This window comes from Sceloporus occidentalis, unplaced genomic scaffold (assembly GCF_023333645.1).
Source record: "Sceloporus occidentalis isolate IW3139 unplaced genomic scaffold, rSceOcc1.0.p SCAF_11, whole genome shotgun sequence".
NCBI lineage: Eukaryota > Metazoa > Chordata > Lepidosauria > Squamata > Phrynosomatidae > Sceloporus > Sceloporus occidentalis.
In genome coordinates, this window is record NW_028316991.1 from 18554061 (window position 1) to 18576769 (window position 22709).

Here is a 22709-nt window from a genome sequence, read left to right on the forward strand (position 1 = left end):
TTTTAAACTCCGTTGAAATTTTCCCACATTCCTTCTGGCCAGCTGACAATGTTATATTCATGATTGTATGGTTTTGATTTTTTTCTAATGTTCTAAGATCAAGCGACATCCAACTATGAATTTGCTGTCATGTTGGAACCATTATAGTATTTTTTATAGTTAAGCGTTCATTGCATGTAGAAACTTAGAGATGTAATTTAGAGAAATTAGGAAATATATAATTTTTAGCAAAGGGGCGGGTATCAGGATGGTCCTTAAAAATACCCCAACCGTGTATGAAGGAGAACACTGCACACTCCATTTTATTAAATGACCATAATGTATCGCAAAGCTATTACATTTGTTTCGGTCTTACGTTTGTAGCCTTTTGTCATGGTAGAGCTACAGCAATTCAACAGACAAGCAATGTGCCATAGGAATCAAACATAATATATACCTTTCTTATAGAAGAGCCAAGTTGTATGTGTGCAACGTGGTCCTGCATCGGTTGAGGGCACTTAGGCGCTAAGGATCATGGGGAGCACTGAAAGTAAGTATGGCAGCTACAATAGGCCACAATCTAGAAAACCTGATTTTAAGAGGATCATATGTGGGCGTATAAAAAAAAACTAGCAACATAACATTATAGGTGACAGTGTGACTTGAGCAGATGCTCCTCACAGTGCTAAAAAAGTCATGATATCAGTTATATGGAACCAGAAGAATAAACTTATCTTCTTAGTGAGCTAACCACTTTGTAGTATATTCATGTCAAGACACATTAAGATAATTGATAAACCTACAAAGCATGAAAGTTTAAACATTTAGCAAAATAAAATTAAAAATGGAAGCCAACATGACAAAGTATTGGATTTCAGATATAGATCAGAGGTATCTATAAGCATAACAGTCTCATATATTAAGTATAAGGGACAATCTCAGGTACCAAAGCAGTCAAACCCAAAGTAATTCATGACCATAGATAGCTGTTCAAGTATTATATGATGTAGGGATTAGTCACAGCAGTATATTTATATACATAAATTAGCTACAGGGAAATATGAAAACCATAAGGATAAAATAAAAAACTATTTTGTTATAGCTCAACAAAAGCAGCATGGGTGGATATGGGCCATAATCAGATAAATCGCATAAAAGGTTGTGCAGGAAACAAAGTGTCATTCCATATCTCCTAAAAAAAGGGGGCAGAAAAACTCAGGATAAAGGGACAGAAAGGGGGGGGGTAGTTAAACAACTCTAATTGTGCTCTGTGATTACTGTAATATGTGTTTTTCCAAAACGAACACAAAATGAAAAAAGCTCTTATCTGACACAGAAGTTGCAGTCCTGCTGTAGCAGCTGACCTCCTCCTCCATGGTCCGACATTTCTTGCCACTGATTGACTGCTTGAAGCAGCCAATCGGTGGCAGGAAAGTCATCCCGTTGAAATCAGTAAGTTGACTTTCCACACATGTGAATTGGGTCTGAACAAAAAAAGAATGAAAGAAAAAAAATGTAAAGTAGAAGCAGAAATCATTGAATGGGCAACTGATGCATTTATGACATTGTGTGTGTGATTCTCTGTTATACCTGTTTGGATATTTACGTCTACAAAGGGATTTAATGTAGCACCTTCTTGACAGGACAAGAGCCTCACAAGATAAGGTTTTTTGTTTTTGAGAAAAAAGTATAATAAAAAAAACATTATAATTTGAATAAATATTTACTATCTAAAGAATACAAACTATGATAGATCTTGAGTATTATATTACAGAGCTTGTAGGGATTGGAAAAGAATCCTGAGTCTCAACTTTCATCTAAATGAGTCAGTTAGACAAAATTTTAATGTAGATGAAGATGTGACTGTTCAAATTTTAGGAGGGCCAATGTTTTACATTTCTAATTGCTTTTGTACACCAAACAGATGGCATATGCAATGCTTTGTAAGTCAGGGATCGAGACAGGCTTTTGGGACTTAGAAGATCAAAGACCATGCCTTGGGAGATCAAGAAGTTCAGCAACGGTGATTGTAATCTCAGGAAATTTAGGCTTGAGCTTCTACGTATGGTGCTGATGCTGTAATGGGTAAGATGTTCCTTGAGGTGTTTAGAATGTTCTCATCCATCAAAACACAGATCACACATATCACCTTGGTCTTACACAAGTGTCTTTACTGTAAGAAAGAAGTCTAAATATTTACTAAAAAATATGATCCCGCTCTTCTTAAGCCAACATTAAATCTGGAAATTATTGAAATTGATGACACTATCTTTTCGGCAAAGCGTTTGTCATTTATTTGTTTCTAGCTGAGTAGTAGAAATTATCACCAGTTAACAATTTGGGAAAAGTAGCAGACACCGTTTAAGGGTTAACTGAACTATTTTTTTTTACATAAGAAAAAACTTGAATGAATAAAACTGTAGTGTTTTTTTTGTGGATATGTGAAGCACTGCTAGGAATATCTGCGCTGTTTTCCCAATAAAATACAGACCTAATAGACAACAAAAAAGCAGAGCTCTTCTCTTGCTGTAACAATATGTCTTAATTTGTGTTCATGTTATTGTTATATATTGTTTGTTTTAATGGTATTGATCATTTTTGTATGTCCCCTTATTGCTACTGAATCTGCAGATGCTCTATAAATGTAATACAATGTAAATAGTAAATCAAATTAGATATTATGTGTCTTGGTGAGCAGTGTCAGTGATGGAGATGGTTGCCGTGTGTTGTGAGACGTGATTGGATCGCTGCTCAGCTACAGCCCACAAGGAACATACAGGAAGGAAGTGGAGGAAGTGGACGATAGAAGAAAGAAGAAACAAGAAAAGAACAGATCCACAGAGAAAAATGAGAAAAAAAGAGTTTGCTAAAGGCAGGAAATCCGGAGAAATTGGCCCTTCCTCTATAATTGCTTCAGAGCCCAAAGCTCCTTAATCAGGCCTTGGATACAGACTGTGATGTCTCCATTAAATTTAGCTAATTAAATATATGTTGCTGGTTTGGGAAATTATTCACTAAACAGCGAGCTGTAGGTACCTGTCAGCTTCCCCTTTCAGATGGACTATTTTCCTCCTGCTTAATACTTAGTTAAGTTGTTGAAATTAAACGTTTCACCAAAATGTATCTTATTCTGAGGTTTAAGTTATTGGCAAATTCTTGCTGTCCTTGAGCCATCCATGTTTTACTATAAACGTTTTCATTTTATTACTTGCAATAACTCCTCATTACTGCATAAACTCAATTACCCACTTTATTTACATATAAACTGCTCGTTATCTAAGCAAAGTCTATCATGCTTCTGAAATAGGAAACTCACCAGTTCCCTCCTATATCGTTTCGGCTCAGTCTGTTTATGTAATCAGACAGCTTAGTTAATATACCATGTGTTACCGCACAGCTGGGTCTTTGGCCTACAGAAAATCCCGCTGCTAAGAGTTGCTACTACCTCGGATCTTATACCGTACAGCCTCTCGCCGTGATTTTAGAGAGAGATGTAAACGGGAAGTGCCAAGAAAGTGGTTTTTCCCCTCGAGAAAAACCTCCAGTGCCTTTATGCAGGAGGGTAGGTCGGCATTGACAAAAAAACAAATTTTGTCCTTTTATCTGCAGACCTGGAGGTCGCCGTTGTTGTCAGTCATGCGATCTTCTGGGTGACTTTCCCTGCACACTCACCACACTGAGCTGATGCTTTATGGCAATGCTAATGAAGTCCGTTCCTCCATAGACTTTCATTAGTCAGAGTGTCCAGCTGGGTGGTCAGGACTGAGACATTCTATTGCCTAAGACAGACAGTATTATAAGGAGTCTTATTTATTGGGCTGGGATAACAGAGCTAGAAGACATACAACTTGCTAATATAAAGCTGCCTGAAAGTATTATTGTAGGCAAACACTAAAAATAAGCTTTTTTAAAAAAACTAAACAGCTCAATATTTTTTAAATTGTATCTTCAATCTACTAGGAATTTTAAAAAGTATCAAGAGACTCCCTTTAATTACAGAAATAACCGAAACGAAAATACACAAAATCTGCTTCTCAATGTGGTACAACTAGCATTATCTGATCAATATCCTGCCCCAAAGTTCTATCAGTAACATTATTTATATTGCATTATTAGTAATATATTATTATTACTATTATTATTATTATTAGTATAATTTATTAGTATATTTTATTGTATGGAGTAACAACAGATTCCATACAGCTATTTGTTATGTTACATACTACTTGTTATGTCCCGTCTACCCATTGTACAGCGCTAGGGAATTTGATAGCGCTATATAAACAATAAATAATAATTATAATAATAATAATAGACAAGAAAAAAAAATGAACAATATCATTAAATTGCCTGTAAGTTTATCACATGTGAACACATACTGGAACAGAAGCAGAAGAGGGCTCTGCTCTTATGAACTTACTATTAGGAGAAGTGATAATTTAATGGGGAGGAATAATTGTGTAGATCATGGGAAGCGGAAGATGAATTAAGGTGGGTTTCCGATACATATATAATAATTATTGAAATAAACAAAACTACATAAATGTATTAAGTGTAGTGAGCTGCAACATGTAAGAGTTGGGAAAGTGACAGATATACTTTAAGGAGAATAAACATTCCATTAACCTTTAAACCTCCGAGGTGCAAAACGTTCATCTTGCAGGCCACCTGGGAGGAGGGTAACAAAAGGGAACATTTTTGGTACTTTTCAAATTGAATAATTAAAGCCATGTGAAAGTCTAAGTGATTTATGTATCACAAGTTAAGAAAATCTGTTCTCATCAGAATCTTGGCTACGTGAGATCCTTTGGAAGGGGATCTATTTTATGTTCAGCTTGTACTGTATGTGTCTGTTTACACGGAGGGGGATAGAAAGGTTTATGAGTCATGCTTTTGTTATACGGGAATGCCCAGCATTCAGTTTCCTTTTAATGTTACAAATAAGAAATCTGGGTGATTTTTGCACTTTCGTGTTTGTAATAGAATGTAGGAATTCTTTATGTTTGTTTTACAAGTTACTCAGAACAAAAAACGCGTCAGTGTGACGTTTTGGCTCAGTCATTGTACCAGTCTCGTTTTCAGCTACCTATATTTGATTTGTTTTTGGCCTCGTTCTTTCTCAGGAGAGTCGCATGCTGACCCCCAAGGCATAGGCTTTTTTTTTTTCCCAATTGGCAAATGTGTTGTCATTTTCCTTCAAAAAATGCAGCCCTCAGACTCATTGGAATTGGGATCAAGGGAGGCCACCCGCAGCTTTGTAGACAAATCAACATTTTCAATGATTGTGACTAATTGTGTGTAATCTACAATAGTTATATGCGAGTGATTCTCTGACTAACACTGACCTTAATATAAGCTTCAATTCTTCACATGCATCGATCATAAAGCAAACGTGCAGCCTATAAATATAACTATATAAAGCTTGTTTATAATTGGACTATATTTCCAAATTATAATCCATTTAAAGGGCCTTCACTCCTACCAAAGGGTATTGTATATAGACATTTTTATGCATACACATAATGTATTGTATATCTTTATCCCTGTGCCTTCAAGTCTCCTCTGCGACAGACTGGCATTCCACATCAGTTCCCATAAGACTGTTTTACATGGATGCAAGTAGTATGCTCGGCACCTCTTTGGTGAGCTTGTCTTCTACTTTAGTCACTATGGACAACTCAACCTTCCTTCTACCCAGTCCTAGATTTCAATAACTTAGACTAAAACCAGGATGATTTTTTTTTTATTTTACTGCTTGGTATTTGGGTTTTGGATGTTCCTTCCTCATAACGCATTCTGTCGTCTCTCTTGCTTTGATGTCTTCAGTGTTTTTCAGGTTCACAGGTTCTGTATGTTCTCCAGGTGGATGCCCACTTTGTGACATTCACTGATTGTTTAAATAAAAGCAGTTATTATTATTATTAGGTTGGGTTTTTTTTGATCCATTGATACCGCTCCTGAATCGATGATTGGACCAAGGACTTATCAAGGTGTGTGTACTTACAGCAGGAAAACTGGGCAGACTAGATGGACCGAATGGTTCTAATGTAACGTCAGATTCTATGTTTTTATGTAAAAGGTTTAGCTTAACGTAAAACATAGAAACACCCGCCATACACACTGAGTCCTGTATAGGATTGCCGGTTAGCTTATCCCTCTAACCATCTCGCAGTCTGCTCTAACAGCTGTTCCTATCCCCGAGGTGGAGTCTTAATCCAAGCAGATGTTCAGGCTTTTTTCCCGTTTTTTTACTTTCTCTTTGTAGTCTTTTTTTTTTTTGCTTTTCTGCGTTGTGGAGTGCAATGGTTTTTAAGAGGTTAATTTAAGAGCACAGGATGAAGAGGTATTCACAGGATATAGAAAGTTAGACGAGTTTGTGAACATTATTATTTATTATTTAATCAAATACTGTATTAGATTGTTAGCTCCATACATTGGGGTGAATAGAGCTAATAGGAAATTATTACTTTTAAGAAATGATGCTTTAAAAAGGTCCTGATATTTTTAGAACGCCCATAAAAGTTTTAACTTTTCAGGTTGTGACGATCATACTGGGTGGAAATAGAGAATGCTACAAAGTCTTTTAAAGAACAGTTCAGTTTGAGTTCAGCATCTTTCACGTATATGAAGAAAAAGGGGTGTTTGTAGTTATAGAAAGTCACACTTAATTTGTTTAATTTGTCTGAGAAGTCATTTTGGAATTCTATAATTGTTATAACTATTCCTGCATCTTTATTGTCAGATTCTGCATCTGTTTTAGTCAATAAATCTGTTAATTGCCCCATTGTTACCTTGCCTTTCCCAATCAATATTTATTGCTATTATTATATTTTTCGGTGTGGATTCTTGGACTGTGGCCAAAGGATTCAGGTTTTTTTTGCTCATCTGCTGTGATGAGTGATGAGTGTTTTCTCAGCGGGTAGTTCTGTATGCTAAGACAGTGGGAATGGAACATGACATAAGAGCCAGCTGCTACAACATTTAGATTGTAAAGTACCATTTCTTACTACATACCGCCCTTTAAAGAACTTCTACCTTCTTTATAGATGCAATCACAGCAGAGCAAATGTTTTCTTAACATAGTAGGGCTAACCCCTTAGATTTGTCAATAGCCTTTTATGATCTATAATATCATATATGAGCCACCTACTTTCCCTATGCTATTAAATTGAATAATTCTTCTCAGGGACCGGTTGACTCACAATTGTACCATGGGATGGTCCAAAATCCTTCAAACAGGGCCGGTCTGACTTGGACAGGTGTAGTTACACAGTGTTACATGTGATGGTGTATGTTCTAGTGTCAGCGTGTGTTTATGTGTGTTAGGGTTATTATGTATGTGGTAGAATGAGTGTATATGTGTTATAGTTAGTATGCGTGTGTTTGTTGTTTGCTGGGGGGTTGGGACAAGAGGCTGAGGGTCCACTCACCTATACCTGCTCGCCCCAGGTCAGAAGGTGCCAGCCCTCCTTTAATTTTTGTATAAATATCAAAGTAATTAAGACCTCACACATAAGAGTCCTGCAATCAGGCCCAGACTGGCCATCGGACATAGCAGGAAAATGCCCAAAGAGCCTGTGGGCGAGAGTTCAGCACTTCTACTCGCTTTGCATCGAAAATATCATTTAGCAGACAGAATTATATTATAACTTTTTTATGATATTTTTTAGTCCATATGTTAAATTGTTCTTTTAAGCTTTAAAGCAGATCTGTAGCTTCTTCCCAAATATTAAAGTTTGCTTGGCAGTACAATAGAGCAGTCTAATGGGGTCTATAATTTAAACAAGGAAAATGTATGTATCAGACACATACTTATGTGTAGAAGTTTATAACCCGATAAAGCTATTTCTTCCACATTGGTAAAATAATGTCCGTCTTCGATGGAAACCAATGTGTTTTGTAAATTCTAAGGAAAGAAGAGGCGTTCTGGACAGGAAAAGTCACTGAAATGCTGCTTCTGCCACATTTGGTGCACCCAACCTTATAACCCTTTAATATCTGTTGCTAGTAACATTCTATAATGAACCACTTATGATAAAAACCACCATCAACAAATTACTAAGCTCATCGTGGGGTTGATTCAGTAAAACATGTTAGTCGTGGACGATTTGTCAGGAGATGACAAATTTCATCTCGATGCATTAACTATACATTATTCATGATTGAACAGTGTTTTTTTTAATGCATACGTTAAGCTTTGAAGTGTGAACCTTTAAAACACAGCCACAACTCAACGTTAAGTGGATAAACCCCTTTAAAAAAATATCCATCCATTATTGTCATTTTAATATAAAAGAAACATCTGTAATGTGTAATTAATACCAGTCCGTTAAATATGGGTTACATATCTGAAATTCTATTCTTCTGAGGATACTAATTTCAGTTAATGTGCCTGCTAGCATCAATGAACATCCTCTGGAAAATATTCCGCTGGATACAATGTAACCAGATTCAGGGCCGGCCCGACAATGGAGCCGAGTGGGGCACCGCTCCAGGCGGCACTTTTGAAGGGGCGGCACTTTGCCGCCCCAAGCCCTTTTTTTTCTTTTAAAGCGAAAGAGAGAGAAAGGGGCGCCGAGTGGTTTTCGCTTACCAAGCTGTCAGTACCCGCTCGGCGCCCCTCTCTCTCTCCTCTGCGGCGAGTCTCCCTGTTTGGTCTCGGTGCCGGCTTGTAATGCTGAGTGCCGGAAGATGACCTCATTTCCGGCGCTCAGCAGTACAAGCCGGCACCGAGACCGAACAGGGAGACTCGCCGCAGGACTGCTGAAAGGTAAGTACGGGGGGGGGGGTAGGGTAGATAATAGGGGGGGGCGGCAGGGGGGGGGGAGAGGAAGGATAGATAAGGGGGGGGCAGCATTTCAAAATTCGCCCCAGGCTGCATTTTGTCTTGGGCCGGCCCTGACCAGATTATTAACAACGGAAAACACAAGAAATCATAAAGAAAAGACACAAACCATTTTAATGATCATTCCATTATTAGACTGTATCTAAATGTTGATACCAATGAGAATGTTTATACATTTTTAAATTAATATTTTTTCTTTCTATTTATTGAAACGTATTAATTTACTTATTCATACTAGAAAAAAATTATTTAAAGGGACATGCCAATTATCATATGCGTCATATGCAAATTTGTGTCTCTTTTGCAAATCCTCGGGCAATTCTGCAGAATCATTAATTTCAATAGGAGTGTTTTCCTGCCCCTGATTGGCTGCTTCAAACAGCCAATCCGTTTCAAGAATAGGTCTCCTTTTTAACTCTATAAGTATAAATGAACGTATCTTCCTGTTTTGACAAATGAACTGTTCAATATAAATAACACTTAATTATTAGCTGTATATTTTGTGATTTCTTCCTGTGTTGCAGATGTCTGTCTGCTTTAATCCCCAAACTGTTTGTAAACTGTGCAGAAAAAAAAAGTAGGATCCATCGCCAAACAGGTGGGAAACAAAATACAACAAAATTAGTGTATATTTAGAGTAAATTGCTGGAGTTTTACACTTCTCTGTCGGCTGTGGCAATGAAAAGGTTAAGAGGTATGTTAATACTCTAAATAACTCGAACCTGGATACCCAAAATTCCTGTGAATGCCAAAAATCCTTAAACAGATGTGCAAGGTCATTATATTACATAAGCGCCCGTGGGAACTAGCGTGTACCTTCAACGCGGAAAAGCGGTTAAATTATTATAAAGGAAACCCAAAGCTGCCCTGATTGCTTTACTTTTCATTTGTTTTTTATCATTTGTAAGTGTAAATCATTTGAGAGGCAATTTAGCATCACACCAACATTTATGTTTTGTTTCCACGCATATTTCTTGCAGAAACCCAATCCTTCCCAAAGTTGGAGTAATCGGTAATTAGGTGTCATCTAAGTGTCAGGTTTTTCCTTCTTTTTCAGAAAAGAAAAACAAATGCTATAGTCTCGAAAGCTCGCAATCCATTATAGGTCAGTTAGCCAATAAAAGGCATCATCTTTAACAAATTTGCATTGATTTCAATGGGACTGCTTTCCTGCCACTGATTGATTGCTTCAAGCAGCCAATCAGTGGTGCTAGATGTTGGATCACGGAAGAGGAAGCTCTGAAGCTGCAGTTTATTCCAAAGGTGAGTGATTTTTTTCTCACGTGGAAACTGGAGTGTCCCTTTAAGCAAAAAGTCATGATTTTATAAAAAAAATTAATACCGTATTGATAAAGATTTAATTATATAAATATAAATGTGAAGGGCAATTCGGGTTTTCCTCTGGTCAGTAGATGTTTCAGCTTTCGATGATCTTATCGTCTCCCGGCTTTAAGACCTGGATGCACTGACTTATTGGGTATCGTTCTTGATGAAGCAATAAGCCAAAATACATGTTCAGCTACTGACACCGTGCAGTAGGGAATGTTAAATTACCGTATTGACCCGATTATAGGCCGCACCCTAAAAGTTAGGTGCTTTTTTAAAGAAAAATTTAGATTTTTTTAAAAAATGCACATTAGTGGAATAGTAAAACAGTATTCTAACTAACACACTGTATTTTAACATGTTTGGTATCTATTATGCAGTTAGTCAACATATGTTACATACAAGCAAAAAAACAATAGCCATTTTAATGCACCTTACTGATAGATATGCCCCTTTGCCCCCAGATATGCTGCCACTCTGCCTCGCCCAGATATGCTGCCACCCTGCCCCCCAGATATGCTGCCACTCTGCTCCCTACATATGCACCCCCCTAGACTTACCAATGCAGACTCCCGGGTGTCTAGCGGGGCGATATGCGTAGACAACTTCCGGTGCCCCGCACTTCCACCGTGGGAAGTGCCGGCAAGGGAGATTGTTAAAGCACATCGAGCAGATGTTCAAGCCAGTGAACGGTGGCATATAGGGGTTAAAAGGCATATCATGCCAATATTCCCCAGTATCATGGTATATACCCCTAGATGCCACTCTGGAAATTTCCCGGCATCCCGGTGGGCCAGTCCGGCCCTGCTGAAAGTATTTCAAAATCTTGGAATCCAGCCCAGGAGGACATTGCCCAATGCCCCAATGCCAGCCCTCCATTGCATGAGTTACCCTCCTGTCCTCCGGCAAACCTGGAGAGCATCAAGCCGACCGAGACGATGCTTAGATTTTATTTTTATAATGAAACCCAAACATATAATTATTTATATACGTAAAATATACTCGATTTAAAACTGAACAAAATCTTCATCATGTTACCTAAATAAAGACATAGAAGTTTGTTAATTTAGCTGCTGGGTTTTATAAGGGCTATAAACACATCATTTAACTATTTATAACTTGTTTTCCATTTAGAAAAATAACATTTGTAGCCATAAAGTTTATGGTGTTTTTACAAAGTCACACTCTGTTGATGTAAAGGAGCGCATGCATCATGCTAAAGAATTTAAGGTTCCACCAGAATCCTAAAGTGAACGTAGGGTTCACAGACCCAGATATCCAGAATTTGTTACAAATACACACTCCGTGATCACAAGGTTGCCATTAGTGTGGTGAAACCGGTATTGTGTATGGGGCTTGGGTTGCTGGGGCCACCAGGATCTGACACAGACCCCCCATTGGCCCATGGAGCCTTCTACCTGGGCCCTCACGGCTTGCTACCTGGGACTGGACCCTCGAGGCTCCGGGGTCCTGATAGCTCCAAGGACTGGGATCCAATAGCCTCTTTGCGAGCATGGCTAATTACTATGATTATCAAGGTAATAACCGTACCATCTGCCTCCTCTTAGGCCTCCTCTTGCTAAAACTCAAGGAGGCAAATCTCACCATAAAAAGTAAATTTTGCATTTTGGTTATTTAACTTTATTTTTTTTTTTTATTGCAATATTTTTTTAGTTTTATGTATTGTGTTTACGTTTGAAAAAATAATTCTTGACCAAAATTGTAAATATTAACGTTTTTCAAAAGTAGCAAAAAGCTATAGTTTTAGCTCATGGCCCCGTAGCCTTAAATTAAGTAAGAAACCCACTGAATTAAATAATTAAATTAAACAAGAACTAAACAAGGGAAATAACGTTTCTTCAAGAAGCCTTTTATTGTATCGGACAAACAGAACATACTGGGGAATGAGTTGACTCTGTACACTTGATCTTTGAAGTTGTGAAACTATCAACAACCATTAGAGGTGTCGCTAAGAGGAGGTTCACCCAAATACTATCCTGCAATAGCTTGTTTGTGCTTAATCAGCTGTCACAACATCTCCATGAGAGATTGAATCCCTGTCTTGCTGCATTAACCCTTGGACAGCCAGAGGCACCTCCCAAGTATCCTTCTTTACGAGAGACAATTCCAATTTGGTACTCAGATCCCTCTGTGCCTCATTATTACCCTGATGTCCCTCTTTTTTTCTGGAAGCGTGATAGGCTAGAACCTGTCCTCATAATAACCTTGACTTGTTATTATTTAAAGATACACTAAATTGAGTCACCTGCATTCAAGCAGGGATGTCAACCATAACACACTGGTAGCATACGCACCGACTGGGAGTCTTGTATACATACCTGGGAACTCTCCGGGTTTGACCCGGAGATTGCCGGGTGGGCGCTGCTCCTCCGGTTCTTCGACTCAAGACCCGAATCCTCCAGGTCGCGGGAGCGGGTTCTTGACACGCCCCGCTCCCCGCCCATTTTTTCATTTACATGGGGGTGTTCCCCCCCGACGTCAGCAGGAACACCCCCAACATCATCGGGACTGCCCCCCAACATCAGCAGGAACTCCCCCGACGTCAGCAGGACCGCCTGCTGACGTCAGTGTGCAGTCCTGGCCGCATCCCGCAAGGGAAGGCTCCGGGTAGCCGGAGCCGAGAAGTTCCCAGGTATGCTTGTATACGATCCCAGAAGTGTAGACTAGGAAGGAGTCGGTTCCAGACGGTGTGATTGAAAAATACACTGGGCTACCACGACCAGCTGGAAGGCACTACTGGAAAGCTTGTGGTGCGTCCGTCCAAGGCGCTCCAGGAAAAGCTAGTTTCACGAACAAAAAATGGTGATTTTAATGACCATCCAACAGTGGGGACAACAATTGACTGCAAAGCCCGTACAGGAACAAAATAAAATAAATTGTTACGCGTTTCACACCGTGATCTGGTACTCACTCATAAGCTCAGTTTATAAGTAAGTGCAAGATCAAGGGGCGAAACACCTAAGGCTTTTTTTTTTTTACCATACATTATTTCGTTCCTGTATTGGCTCTGGAATCAAGTGGCCAATAGCCAATGTTGGATTGTAGTTAAACTCAAGAGTGGCCCTGAAAATCTGTCCCTTCAACCAAAAACCCTGAGATTGGGGCAAAAACCCTGAGACTCGGTGTCCATCCCTGAGAGTTTCTGGGTATGGCTATGAGCGTATCACAGTGTTCTACAGCCCTAAAGGCAGACAATGTGTTTATACAATAAAGTTTGTAAATGAAATCTAATAATTTTCTAAATTTGAACTCTGTCAATGAGTCAGAATGTCACATGTAAAATCTCACTTAACCCCTGTGACACAGCCATGCTTTTAAACCAACTGTGCATCTCAATTAAAAATGTTGGATGGTATGAAAAAGTTGCGCAATACTTTGGAGAACAAACGATCGTCTCTCTGACACCCGCACAGAGATCATGCAAAATAATGATTGCACTACTTATTAGAGTAAGTAAAATTGTTAATTAATTGTTTAACCAGCGTTCAAAGCCTGATGTTTACTTAGACTTGTTACAAGTACTGTTTCATTGCTCGCTGAAAGTACATTGACCAAATGGAGCACACTACTATTAACTTTGAAGGAGGTCTTAATGGTAAGCAAACAACAACAGAGTTTTGTAGAGTGTCCTAAGTATTTCAACCCCAGATGTCAACCACACTGAGGTTTCATCTGATCCGCAAACAAGACATTGATGTACTGGGGTGAGAGACCCTTAACAGGGGTATAACTTTCTATAGAAGTCGGAGATGTTTTTGTTACTTGAAATGTTTGTCGATGTCCTGTTATAGTGGCAGAGCTAGTGTGGGCTACAGCCACGCTCAAACCAAACGCTTGGCTTTGCCCAGGTTGGTCTAGCTTCTCCGAAGGGGAGGAATGAGAGTCAGAACACCAGAATACTCTTTTATGTTTTTGTATCTTTACTGGCTCACACAATGACTTTACGTATAGAAACACAGAATTTTTTCAGCCCATCTCTTCTGCCCATTATTCCTGCTCTATCGGCTCAAGCTTTATTCTGTCCTTGGCCTCTTCTTAGCCATATGATTGTTATTAACTGGCTCAGGTAGCCTTTGTAAGGGTGGGTAGTGGAGAAAGTAGAGAAATTCAAGTCCTATTCTGAGACTCCAGAGCAATTATATGGATTGCCCAAAAAAGCACAATCTTAAGTGGTTTTAATTAATAAATTCCATATACCAAAAGCTGTGATTGCGACAGCTCCTCTTTTCAAAAATTTTTAAATAAAATGAAATTAAGATATATTAGAATTTTTTCCATCTACTTATGTGATCATTAACTAATTACAAAGGTGCAACATCTAAACAATCCTGTACCTCGCAACTTATGGTATATAATGTAGCATGAACAGAAATGTGTTGAAAACATAGCATAGTTTAAACATCTGTTTACCTACCTCTAGAAAAGCGTTTTTTGCCCAGCAGCAGTTTCTGTGCCACAAATCAAATCTCTTTTTTTTGTTTCTTGTTTGATTTTTTTGTTGTTTGTTATTTCATGAGTTTTTTCACTATAAATCACCTAATGCTTCTCTACTGATTAATTACTCTGAATTGACATATTAGGCTTGATAATGATGGTAACGATACACCAAGACCACACCTGGATATTTTATCAATGAGTTGACCCTACGATCGGCCATCTGGCAAACTGGGCAAATGCCTGATGGGCTGGTACCAGGTGGCCCATGTAAGATCTGGTTATTTAATGTACGGTTATGGGCTGGATACACTCGGCCTCATTCTGCCCCAGTTTGTAGCCAACAGTCGCACAATGCACAAAGCCGATGACTCTTTTCTTCCAAAGTCTGGCCTTGATTATAGTAACAGTTCTTATGAAACCTTTGACTTGTCAGAAGGTAAAGGTATTCTGAATGTAAGCCAGGATTTTACCAATTAGAACATCACTTACTGGAATGTTCGGTTCTAATTAAATCAGTATAGAATATGGAGGACTAAGCTTCAGTTGGAATTGCCACCCATGAGTTTGGCACCCTGTAGGTCAGCATGCCACTGCCCAAGAGTATGTAAAACTCATACCTGTCAAGCACATTAAATGTACTGTTTAAATTCAGATCCAGACAAGGTCAGCACGAGCTGTGAGTAGAGGGTAACTGGTGAGTATGAGTCAGTGTGTGTGATGTCACACATTTGCAAGTACTCGTGTAACATTAGAACAGCCTTTTTAGACCAGTCCTGTTCTCTTTCATGACAAGAACTGGATAATAAGAAAGGTCTAATTAGCATTGTCACCTCCTTAATAAGAAACAATGAGATTTCACCAACTGTCTCCTTGTCACCTGCTGATAGCAGAGTCCACTACAATTTACACATTAGGCTAAATGTGTGTGTTAATTGACCCTAAAGCAAGTAAGAAGTGGGTTGGTGGGTGGTCTAATTTCACTTCTGTTGCGGGACATCAGCCCTGGAGTGGGAGGAAGGGATCATGCAATAATCCGAATGCAAGCACAGCTGATGCAGCACCTCTTGCGGAGCTTTTATAACTATCCGATCACCATCACTATGATGTATATAAATATATTAACCACACAACAGATAAATGTCTATGAACATCTGCTTATAAAGATATTTTGTTGCTATTTTTTTTTGAACCAAAATAGAAATGTAACCAAATAAACATGTACTAATACAGAAACATGCAAAAAATGGCAAATTAATAAGAGGAAGATAGAGATGTCAGATGAGTAGATAGACTGACTTGCTTCAATGTATTGCTTGCATATACTGACACTATGTAAATGCATAATATTCCCTATTAACTCAGTTCTGCGATGGAATTTTCCAGCATGTTGTCTCAATAGACAGGCTATGTCCTGCACTTAATCTATACACATGCGAATTAATATGTTTTATAATTCTCCCAGTGGTCCGACAGAAAACAACATTTCCCATGAAAAGTTTAACATCAAAAATGCATATGTTCCCCGTGTTCGTCGTTTTTGGGAATCTACTTAACAAAACTTGACAGGTGTCTAAGACAAGGAGTGTGACTTGGAATATAAACTAGCATCCAAATTGCAGGATTATGAGTATTTGAAAACTGGTATTCTAAAAGTGTCATGAATGCTGACACACACAACAGCTGTTGGGTTTTTCCATCTTCCATCACTGACATGATGTCTAATTGTGCATGAGGCTATATGAATGAAACTCAAGAGTCCTGTTTTTCTACAGCCATGGTCTTTTCACTGATATTCTTAGAACGTATGGAACCTGGACATCTCGGCCCTTGGTTACAGGTAATCCATGTAACTGTGTTTGTCAAGCACTACAAATCAGAATTTGTATGTTTGCTCTTCATCAATTAAGTTCGTCTTCCCCTTCGGTGGCAGCTAATTAAATCTGGCATCCTTTGTAGGTTAGGGAGAAGGGTAAGGAGAGAATTGGAGGGCAGGACATTCATTGATAGGTATTTAATTTTATCTTTTAGCACAGATCATTGCTTGACTATAGTCATAGGATCTCCTGAGATATTACACCAAATCTCTCCTAAATAATAACACTAATTCATGAAAAATGATTTAACTGGGAAAATTATTACCTTCTGTTGCCCTAGATGACCAAATAAAGGATAAAATACAGGATAAAACACCCCCTGTAGACATATTGGTCTGGAGACAAAACAAATGGAACAATTGCTACTATAGGCTTGGATTATACTTATTGTCTTAAAATAGGTAAAAAAAAAAATATATATTCTTACCATTTGCTTAGATCACTTCAACTGCAGACGGGTGACCACAGAACAGGATGACCAGTTGGCCAGCTAATGGCTAATTAATTTAGTATCCCAAAGCAGTGTTACTGTTAGAATTCCATCCTGGTAATATGTTCTGACCAGTCTTCTCCAAAGCAAGACAGAACTCTAGGGAACACCTAAGTTTAAGATTCTGCAAACCATCAAATGTGGATTTGAAAGGCAAAAAAAAACAAACGATGGCCAAAGCTTTTACTTTTACAAAACCAGAAAGGATTATAATGAAAGGTTATTGAAATAGAGGTGTCCCCTGGGTCCTGGTTCAGAGTGGCATTGGTATGGTCCAACATGCTACAGACTGTAGGCTTACACGCCAGCATGTTTCATATCAGATGCAGACTATGTCTGGGAGCATTAGGTGGGTAGAACACCCACTGTTGTTGTGATATCCAAGTTTCCGTCTTCAAAAGAAAATACTGGGACTCCCAACTTTTTCAAGGTGATTTGGCACATTTCAGACAGGGACTACAGCACATCCATGGAACCACACTCCTTTCCCGACAGCTATAATAAACAATGCGTACCTAATGGAACACAGCTACATAATTGTGTAATTGGGAATGTTGGAAAAAAAAAGACTGAAGAAAATGAATTCTCTTGCCAGATCTCCGCTGATTTGATTCAGAGTCAGGCAAACAAAAAACACCACTTCAGTCATTTCCAGTTTGGCCTTAGGAAAAAAAAAATACTTGTTACCAAACTAGAAATTGCAATCATGTTCCTCCCTGGACCCGCATCATATTTTTGTTTATGTTAAATGTCATTACTCTACATCGGACGTGTGGATTTGGTTCCCCTCCAGTTTTTGACAACACCCATTGTTTAGAGCCAATAGCAGACTGAATGCTGAAGATGCTCTTTATATTAAAAATGCACACCTTCCATTTCATATATGAGATGGTTTTTTTAATAAAATGATTAATGATTAAAAAAGACTGTTTTTGCCCAAATTGCCTCTTATTATTGATTTTTTTTTGTAAATGTAACTCTTTGATGTCAACAACTATTTATTATAACAAAAAATGACACCTTCTTTCCAACAGTTTCAAGGATCCACTTTACAGCTCATTTGTCGACGATCCCACCTGTTGTGTGAGGTCACATGACAACAAAGGGCTCTATTCACTAAAGGAAGTGTTGATAGGAGAGATGCGGTTCCCACTTCTTGGCTTCACTATTCATTATAAAGGGTCAACCCAGATTAGTTTTTGCTGCAGAAAAGCTTGGCTGGCCCTGTATAATGTATAGTTAAATCAGATTTTTACAAAGTCTCCCCACCCATTGAGTTATGCATTATACAGGGCCAGCTTGAGCCTTCTTCCTAGAGAAACTTACCTGCTTACTCTCTCTTTAGTGAATAAACCCTGAAGTGTAATGGCCTTAGCCAATGCCTAGGTTCACTACATTGTACTTAAAATAGATAAATAAGGCAGCTCACCCTCTGGGGTGGTCAGAACCCCTGATGTTGCATTGCTCAATGGGCCGGTTACAGGGGGTCTTTCATCTCCCCATCTGGCTCATTTACACGACTCAGCACATCCTCCATAAACTGCATTAGACGGTGCTGCGCGCCTTTAATTCACGGATCGCCGGGGTATGACATCATATCCCGCTGCTCTTTGTCTTAAAGGTACAGAACACCTTTTAATGCAAGGAAGGCACTGACTGTAGAGTGGGGGGGCTGCATGGTTTCCATGGTAACTGTATCTCTGCATGGCTGCCAATTAATCATGAAACGTCATGATAAATACTCTAGCCGGTGGTTTTATACTATTATAGTCTCGATTGTTACTATTATTCACTAAATCCAAAATGTGTCTCGTCATTTATGTATTACCATGTTCTCTTGGGATCATTTAAAGTCTTGATATGTGTCCAGGTGGGGCAAACACTCATTACTTCAAATTAACAAGTGTGTTGGATAAACTCCTTTAAGAACTTAATTGGAACCTAATGAACCGTGTGAACTATTGTCCACAATGGATGGATTATCTGCTTGGACGAGAGACAATCTATTGATTAGGGGTATTCAAAAAAAGGGATTTTATCTTAGAAAACGGAGTAATGAGTAGTACAATAAAAAAAAGATTAAAAAGTAACTGTTATCAGTGAAGAACAGCAAATTAACTTAATTAAACATGTCCATTGGACTACTGTACGGGGAGAAGACCCTGGACATCCTATACTTTGCTAAACACATGAGCTGTACTCTTTTGTGTTTAAACATGTTTTTCCCAGCCATTCTTTCCAGTCTGTGAAGAAATCCCAATTTTTTTCCCGTTCTTTACCCTTTGAGTGCCAGAGGGGTGTGTAATGTGTTTGCTAACCCTCGGTGCAGTGTGTGTTCTGGATATATCCCTGCCTGTAGGGCACGGATTCTCTCTAATGAAAACATTACACACAGGTGCTGTCTAATGACTTCCTCTCGTCAGTAAATGTATGGGAGACATCCTGGCACAATAAAGCTTCCGTGACAGTGTCAATTAATTGGTAATTATCGCAGCCTGCTGATGTTTTCGAGGCCGTAAAGTGTGGTTGACAAGTGGCTGCTGTGGCCGCCTGGGGACGTGAGCATCTGCAGATGTTTTATAAGGTGTCGGGAAGAGTAAAGCGATAATCAAAGAGGTGAATCTATGGCCAGGTGAGCTTTTTCTCCTACCCACCATGATGGGAGTGATAGAAGTTAGGCTTAGGACAGAACTGATTTAAATCATCTCGAGGTGGTCAAGCCACCCAACACATGGCTGGAGATTGAGCTGGACCTAAAGCAAGATGACCATCTTTAGGTCCAGCTCAATCTTCAACCATGTGTTGGGTGGATTGACCACCTCAAGATGATTTCCCACATTTCCTATTATTCTGCCCTTTCTTATTCATCCATTTGGGACCAAATAACGAAGTTAAAAAGACCAATATAATTAAGAGGGGCCAGTTTTTTTGTTGTACAAGATCCCTAATACGACCGTTATATGATTAAGGCTAATGTGCATTAACGATATAGTCATTCATTTATGTTTCAAGAAACAAAAAAAATTAATAGGACGCAAAAAGATCTTTAAAGTTTTTTAAATGTGTGATGATTGCTGCTCACTTAAGTGTTCCACCATGTTAGTGCACTTAATTAATTAATTAACACACCATTTATATCAAGAAAGGAGTGGCAAAAAAATATATATATATATTTAACTCAAAAGTGTTGGGAAAAATAAAGCAAAATATATGCTTAAACAATCATGCTGCAATATATCTTCAGAAAAGAAGCATGTACTGCCTGCAAAATTAACAACCTTCCTTCCTTTCAACCTTTTGCAATGGATATACATTGCATATGAGATACTTGGTTGAGAAATATATTTTTAATAGGTTAAATTAATTCTTACTTTACATTTTTTTCCTTAATATTTGCTATATTTTAATGGATATTTACAGATCGGCTAATCTCGTGCAAAATTGTGACCTTTCTTCCATCTTTATAGATCCCATTCTTGTGCTTGGCAGGTTGGCCAATACATGGCAACGGGCATTAAAGACACGCTTGGTCTTCTTGATAAGCAGGTGACAATTGTGTTCATTAACACCACGTCAGACTCATACCAACTCAACAGCATATTCAGCTAATATGCCAAAATGGGTCGCATGAGTTTCAATTCTCTTTGATACATAAATAGACTGCAATTAACACTCGAACCTTCTGCAGATGTATTATTCATCCAAATACCTGTTCCCAAGAGATTAAGCCATAAAATGATTTTAGTAACAATGTTATATGTGAATACATCTGCAGTCACTAACACATAATTTTCACCCTTGCCCGAGTTCTAATTATTTTTAATTAGCGGTAATCGTTTTGATGATTTCAAATGAGTGTTGAGTAGCGACTGTATTTGACTATTGTTATAGATATAATGGGAGCCTGTAAATTATTCATATGGAAGTACAGGGTGTTTTTATTTTATTTTTTATGTAATAATGTTTCACAGTTTCATAATGTTGGGGAATATATATACCAATAATGGAAATTCCTTAAAGCTCATACTGCTTGGAAATATATATATAGAGAGAGAGCAGAAGCAGGAGAATATCTTGTTATTATATTTAGCTTAATTTTGGACTTTTGGAATAATAAAATAAGACAGAAGATTAGGAGCCAACTTTACAATCAATACATACATATGATTTACACATGAGTGTAAATTTGCCAATTTGTTGATTTTCATAAAAAAAAAAAACTATACCTGAACCTTTCTTTCTCATTTGCAATGTTATTTGTGGAGATGTAGGACACACGGTCCTGAACTATTACTTTTGCAAAAATATCTTTAACCTGTGTTGCTACTAATAGATTTGAGAAACTTTTTTAGCTTTTCGACTCTTAGTAGCCCTCAGTTGAAATAACTCCAGAATCCACACACATAATGATTCCCACCGGGTTCCACAGAGGTAGACCGGGGATGACTAAGTAGACATGGTTTAAGGCCATTAACCACCGACTGGATTCACACGACTACACGTTACATTTTTGTACACTCGTGGCCACACTCTGGAGGACCCAATCTGCTTCTGGAGGGACAGTATTGGTAAGTATGTGGCCCTATTGGACAACGGCCCACCAGCGATCTACTCAGTGTGCCAGATGTTGAATCCCGGCATGTGGTTCAGCTTCACTTCCCTAATAGTTGACTTCCCTAGATGATAACTCTAGGTTATCTTACCATGAATTTCCCTCTAGAATGGGTACATGATGCCATTAATCAGATTAACTATGCTATATATTAAGTATCATATATAATAGTACATTTTTCTGGAGAACTTCAACGAGAAAAAAATGACACATTTACACACCACTGCACAATTATAAAATGTAATGCGACTTAAGATGAGTTTGTTTTACCTAAATATAATAAGCACATCGACTACTCAATTGTATTATGCGTAACCAGGAAAAAAAATGGATGAAACATTGGATTATTATTTAATGGGACAGTGAAGCCATCATATGCTCTTAAAAGCTTATAATAGCTAAGTGGCCAATTTAAGTATGTTTTTTTGGGGAGGGGTTCCCCTTGCAAATGCATGGAGGGGTTCTGCAGAATACCCCATATGCATTTGCCTGCCCCCAGCTCCAAGAGATGTATTTCCCCAAACACATCTGCTGATGCCTGCGCCCATGTGGTGTACTCACCCCAGTCAGCTTCAGTGCTGGCTTAGTAAGGGTTCTGGGGATCTAATGAGACCCCTGTGCACAGAGAGTGTTCTCATTGATTTGAAAGACAACACTTTCCTCCCATTGATTGGCATACCTGGGAACTTCACTCGGGCTACCTATAGCCTTCCCTTGTGGGACGCGGCCAGGACTGCCCACTGACATCGGTCGGTTAGGGTTCCAGCTGACGTCAGGGCATTCCTGCTGATGACAGAGGCAAACACCCCCATTTAAAGGGCAAATGGGTGGGGAGCAGGGCATGTCAAACCCTGCTCCCCGGAGGATTTCCGGGTCAAACCCGGAGAGTTCCCACCTATGTTGATTGGTCACTTTAAGCAGCCAATTACTGTTGTGAAAACAAAAACATGAAGGGCGCAGTGCACTATAGCTCTGGATCTATGGCTTTTCCTAGAGGTAAATTTGATTTTATTCCTACAGGTTTAATGGATATATATTAAAGTGCTTGCAGCACAAAGTAATTTAATACATTGTTTGTTGGTAAGGATACGTGGGACACTAGACTGTTCCTTTAAATAAACAGCT